Raw genomic sequence first — 7,107 nt, forward strand, 5'->3', positions numbered from 1 at the left:
TGCCATGAGAACCAGGTAGCCCCCATCTACTTCCAGAGAACAGAGCAGGTGACCCAGAAGGCTGCTACCATTGCAGTCCATGTCTCTGCCCTCGGTGCACCCGGGGCACACAGGAGACTGCCTCAAGGGGCCCATGAGCCCACTAACACCGGGGTTTGCATGAGGCCCCCCATGTGCATGCCCAAGGCCACATGAAGCCCCAGCGCAGGCGGTCCACGAACTGCTGAAACTGCGATTCAAGACTGGGCCAGGAGTGCAGAAACAAACAGTCTGTGATCACTGCCAACACAGCCAATGTCTGGCTCCTGTGCTTGCGGTGAGAGGCCTTCAGACACAAAATCAGGCAGTCCATGAACTGCAGACCCTGTTGTCCAGGTCTGGGCTTTACCTTCACTCTGAACTCCCTGGAGTCACAGGACCAAGAGGTCTGTGATCATGCTACCAGTGCAGACCACTCTGGTTCATACTCATGCCCTGAGCTCTCAGGGGACACTGGATCAGATTGTTTATGACCTGATGACATCATGGTTGGCGTCTGAGACCTGGGAGAACTAGGTAAACTTCACCATCTGCTGGAAGAACCCAGACTAAGCAGCACACCTCAGCAGCCCCTGAGGGGCAAGGTTGACCACCAGGAAAACTTGGGATGCTAGTGACCTTTGCTGAGCTAACAGGGAGGAAAGAGACTGAGTGCTCTACTATTAGCATTAAACATGAAGAGCTAAAATGCAAAATCAGAACTCCACTCCACTCAGAACAAGCCCAGGAGACATTGACATAGGAGAACTTGATAACACACTCCTGAAATTGCTGAAATGATTGCAGTGGAAGTAAAGAAACAACTCCATCAGGCCACAGAAGACATCAGATCAGAAATAATCTCTCAGGTAAAAAATGAAATGACAACAATAATGAAAGAATTACTCAGCACATCTAAAGAAGACAAATATAAAGAAATAGATGAGCATAGGAAACGAATGAAAATGTTAAATGAACAACATAGGAAGGAATTAGAATGCATGAAACAGACTCAAAGAGATATCCAGGAAATCAAAACTTTCACTGAAATCTTGGAAAACTACTTGAATGAAGCCGGAGATAGAATTTCAGATCTTGAAGACAGCATAGCAGCTAAAGATCATGGAAGAAGAATCTCTTAAAATCAACAAGGAATCAGGAAAAATCAATTCAACAGCTGCAAGACAATGCAAAGAGAAATAATGTATGACTAATAGAAGTCAATGAAATAGTAGGAGGTAACACAAATGCCATAAAAAGAATATTTGCAGAAATAATAGCAGAAAATTTCCCAAGTATGGAAAAAGAACCTGATGTACAGGTAAATGATGCATATAGAACTCCAACTAGCCATAACCAAAATAAAACTACACCGGGACATATAATAATCAAGATGCCAGATATCTAGCAAAAGAACAGAATATTAAAAGCTGCTAGAGAAAAGAAATAGGTCACCTATAAAGGAAAGCCCATCAGAGTCATGGCAAACTTCTCAACACAAACCATCCAAGCAAGAAGAGCATGGAGCAAAGTATTACAGGTCCTGAGACAAAACAGTTTCCAACCAAGACTGCTGTACCCTGCCCAACTATCCCTCAAATTCAGTGGAGAAATACAATATTTCCAAGACAAAGAACAATTGAAGAACTTCATGAGTGCCAAACCATCATTGCAGAGAGTAATAAAAGATATTCTAGACAGAGAAAACTATGACCACAATTTCAGGAACAACAGTAGAAAGGAACCATCAAAAAGAGCAAGCAATTAAACAGGTAGAAAAAGTAGGAAACCAACAGCAAGTGATAACATGACAATGATAAGTCAACACATATTGGTTATAATTATAAATGTAAATGGCCTCAATTCAAGAGTCAAAAGAAATGGACTGGAAGAGTGGATTAAGACACAAAACCCCACAATGTGCTGTGTACAGGAAACACATTTTACTTAAAAAGGAAATCCATAGACTGAAAGTCAAAGAATGGAAAACAATTCTCCATGCAACAGGATCCCAGAAAAAAAGCAGAGGTAGCTATTATGTTTGCAGACAATGTAAACTTCAAACCAAAAACAATAAAAAAGATAAATAAGGATACTACAGACTTGTTAGGGGAAAACTGCAAGAGGAAGAGATAACAATCATAAATATGTATGCACCAAATATCAGAGCACTAAACTATGTAAGACAAATCTTAACAGACATGAAAACCCAAATAAATAATAACACTATTGTAATATGGGGCCTAAACACCCCTTTGACACAAAGAGATAGGTCAACTGTATAAAATAATCAGCAAAGAAATAACAAGCCTGTGAACAAATGGACTTAGTAGATGTATACAGACTGTTCCACCCCATAACATCAGAATACACATTTTTCTCAGCTGCACATTGGACTTTCTATAAAATAGACCACATTCTAGCCGATACAGCATACCTACTTAAATGCAAAAGAATTGAAATTATCCGATGCATATTATCTGCCATATGATCAGCTGTCAGAGGAAGAGAAGGCTAGGGCCTGGTTTACAGATGGCTCTGCACACTATGCAGGCACCACCCATAAGTGGACAGCTGCAGCATTACAACCCCTCTCTGGGACATCCCTGAAGGACAGTGGTGAAGGGAAATCTTCACATTAGGAAGAACTTCGGGCAGTGCATTTGGCAGTACATTTTGCTTGGAAGACAAAGTGGCCAGATGTGCAACTATATACTGACTCATGGGCCATAGCCAATCGTCTGGCTGGATGGTCAGGAACTTGGAAGGAACATAATTGGAAAATCGGTGACAAAGATATTTGGGGAAGAGGTATGTGGATACACCTCTGCATGTGGGCAAAGGATGTAAAAATATTTGTTTCCCATGTAAATGCTCACCAAAAGGTGACATCAGCAGAAGAGGACTTTAATAATCCAGTCTGTGGATAGTTGCCAACCTCCTTCTTCAGCCACCCCTGTCATTGCCAATGGGCTCATGAACAGAGTGGCCATGGTGGCAGGGATGGAGGTTATGCATGGGCTCAGCAACATGGACTCCTACTCACCAAAGCTGATCTGGCTACAGCCACTGCTGAATGCCCAATATGCCAGCATCAGAGATCAACACTGAGTCCCCAGTATGGCACCATTCCCTGCGGTGATCAACCTGTGACCTGGTGGCAGGTTGATTATATTGGACCACTTCCATCATGGAAGGGACTATGCTTTGTCCTCACTGGTATAGACATGCATTCTGGATATGGATTTGCCTTTGCTGCACGCAATGCTTCTGCCAAAACTACCATCCATGGACTCACAGAATGCCTTATCCACTGTCATGGGATTCCACATAGCATTGCCTCTGACCAAGGAACACATTTTACAGCCAAAGAAGTGAGGAAATGAGCCCATGCTTATGGAATTAACTGGTCTTACCATGTTCTTCACCACCCAGAAGCAGCTGGATTGATAGAAAGGTGGAATGGTCTTTTGAAGACACAATTACAGTGCCAGCTAGGTGGCAATAGCTTGCAGGGCTGGGGTAAGGTACTTCAAAAGGCTGTGTATGCTTTGAATCAGTGCCCACTATATGGCACTGTGTCTCCCATAGCCAGGATTCATGGGTCCAGGAATCAAGGGGTGGAAGTAGGAATGGTATCACTCACCATTACCCCTAGTGATCCACTAGCAAAATTTTTGCTTCCTGTCCCCACAACCTTATGTTCTACTGGCTTAGAAGTCTTAGTTCCAGAAGTGGGAAGGCTTGCACCAGGAAGCACAACAATGATACCATTGAACTGGAAGCTAAGATTTCCCCCTGGTCATTTTGGTCTCCTCATGCCTCTGAGGAAACAAGTTAAAAAGGAAATCACAGTGTTGTCAGGGGTGATTGACCCAGACTATCAGGGGGAAATTGGACTACTACTCCACAGTGGAGGAAAAGAAGAATACACATGGAATGCAGGAGATCCCTTAGGGCACCTCTTAATATTACCTTGCCCTATTATTAAAGTCAGTGGAAAACTACAACAACCTAATACAGGCACAATGACAAATGGTCCAGAGCCTTCAGGAATTAAGGTATGGGTCACTCCACTAGGAAAAGAACCAAGACCTGCTGAAGTACTTGCTGAAGGTCATGGGAATACAGAATGGGTAGTGGAAGAAGGTAGTTCTAAATACAGCTATGACCCTGTGACCAGCTACAGAAAAGAGGATTATAATGGTACTATTTCTCCCCTATATTGTGTTATACTTGATCTTAGCCAAAAGGCCGAGAAGCAATATATATTGTGTTAATGTAATATAACATTGATAAACTTATTTCTGGTTCCTCAGGATTATTAAACCTGTGATATAATGTTCAACTTATGAAATTATAAATGTAAACATCAATCAAAGAAAATGTACATTCTATTTGGGTAAGGGGATTATTGCATTTCCGTTTGTACGATGGATAGATATAACATGTAAGGCGCAATTATATACATGTCTTTGTATCTGGGGATTGATTTAAAGAAATGTGTCTGGTTGCCAAGTTGACAAGGGGTGGATTGTAATGGTTGATTGATTATGTCAACTTGAGAAGTTTAGAAGCATAACTAAACTTGGCTCAGCAATTGGCCCAGCAATTCTACACCCCAGGGTATAGAGGAGCCACCCTAGGGTGTAGAGGTGCCACCCTAGGGTGAATCATCACCTAGATAATATAAAAGGGAAATGAAGAAGGACAGAGGTACTTCCATTCTTTTTGGAGGAGCTCAAGTCTTCACTTTCAGCTTGGACTTAGTCTCCTGGCTTCTAGTACAGACACTTCGGCTTCCACCTTGGATCCTTCAGCCTTCCATCGCAAACTCATTGGCCTCATGATACGGACTTGCACGGAACTCTGTAGTGAACTCCAGACCTTGTACTGATTCCTTCGATCTTCAGTGTGCTGACACCCTCTGCACACTTCCCCATATAACTCTCTGGCTGACTGTGGTAAGCCAATCTTGTAATTTCTTATAATTTGTATATCCTGTGTTATATTTGTTTCTCTGGTAAAACTCTGACTGATACATTATCTGACCACAGTACAAGGAAGTGGGAAATTAATGACAAAAGGAGAACCAAAAACTCCATAAACACTTGAAAATTAAAAATGAACCTTCTGAACAACCAATGGGTCACAGAAGAAATTAAAAAATACCTACAAAGAAATGAAAATGTCAACACAACTTAACAGAATCTGTGGGATGCAATGAAAGCAGTTTTCAGAGGGAAGTTCATAGCGGTGAATTCACACATAAGGAAAACTCAAATTCATGCAATAAGGAATGAAAAGGATGAAATTACTACAGATCCTACAGAAATTCAGAAGATCATTAATACCTACTTTAAAAATCTTTACTACCACAGGATAGAAAACTCAGAAGAAATGGACACATTGCTAGATATGTATGAATTACCAAGGTTGAGTCAAGAAGATATAGAAATCTTGAACAACCCAATATCAATTAATGAGATTGAAAATGTGATTAAGAAAATACAACAATGAAAAGCTCATGCCCTGATGAATTCACAGCAGAATTCTACAAAAAATTCAGAGAAGATTTAATGTCAACACTCCTTAAACTCTTCAATGAAATTGAAAAGGAAGCAATTCTCCCTAATCCATTTCTCCAGGCAGGTATTATGATGGTACCAAAAATCAGAGAAAGACCCATCCAAGAAAGAGAACTACAGACCAATCTCCCGAATGAACATAGATGCAAAGATACTCAATAAAATACTAGCAAATAGAACTCAGCAAATCATGAAGAAAATCATACACCATGACCAAGTTGGATTCATTCCAGGAATGCAGGGATGGTTCAATATCCACAAATCAATAAATGTAATACACCATCTCAATAGAGCCAAAGAAAAAAACCACATGGTTATCTCAATAGATGCAGAAAAAGCTTTCAGCAAAGTCCAACATGCATTCATGATGATAAAAAAAAACTCTACAGAATATAGGAATAGATGGTCTTTACTTCAATCTGACCAAAGCCATCTATGACAAACCACCAGCCAATATCATACTAAATAGCCAAAAACTAAAAGCTTTCACTCTAAAATCAAGAGCAAGACAAGGTTGTCCTCTGGCACACTGCTATTCAACATAGTTCTGGAAGCATTAGACAGAGCAATTAGAAAAGAGAGAGAAATAAAAAGAATAAAGACAGAAAAAGAAGAAGTGAAAGTATCATTATTTGCAGATGACATGATACTTTAATTTCTTCCATACTTTACACAGAAGACCCCAAAAACTTCACAAGAAGACTCCTTGATTTAACCAACAAATTCAGTAGTGTAGCTTGATACAAAGTCAACAGTAAAAAATCAACAGCATTCCTATAAGCAAACAACAAACAGACACAGAGAGAAATTAAGGAAACCATACGTTTCACAATAGCATCCAAGTAATTGAAATATTTAAAAATCAGTGTAACACAAGAAGTAAGAGACCTATTCAGTGAAAGCTACAGTACTCTGAAAAAAGAGATTGAAGATTTCAATAAATTGAGAAATATTTCTTGCTCATGGATAGGAAGAACCAACAATGTAAAAATAGCCATACTACCAAAACTGTTGTACAGATTCAATGTAATTCCCATTAAACTACCATTAGCATACCTCACAGATCTAGAGAAAACATTCCTTAAATTTGTCTGAAACAAAAGAGACCCAGAATAGCAAAAGCAATCCTGGGCAACAAAGACAAGTCAGGTGGAATCACAGTCCCTGACCTAAATTTATACTACAAAGCTACTGTAATAAAATCAACATGGTACTGGTTTATAAACAGACCTGAGGATCAATGGAACAGACTAGAAGAAACAGACACAACCACAAACACAGTCACCTAATTTTCGATAAAGGGGTCAAACAAAGTCACTGGAAGAAAGACAGCCTGTTTAATAAATGGTGCTGGAAAAACTGGCTTGCCACTTGCTGAATACTGAGAATAGACTCAAGCTTATCACCATGCACCAAACTCAAGTCAAAATGGATCACAGATCTCAATATTAAACCAGAAACACTAAATCTATTGGAAGAGAATGTAGGTAACAACCTCGAA

This window comes from Chinchilla lanigera, unplaced genomic scaffold (genome assembly GCF_000276665.1).
Source record: "Chinchilla lanigera isolate Chin_1 unplaced genomic scaffold, ChiLan1.0 scaffold00042, whole genome shotgun sequence".
Taxonomy (NCBI): domain Eukaryota; kingdom Metazoa; phylum Chordata; class Mammalia; order Rodentia; family Chinchillidae; genus Chinchilla; species Chinchilla lanigera.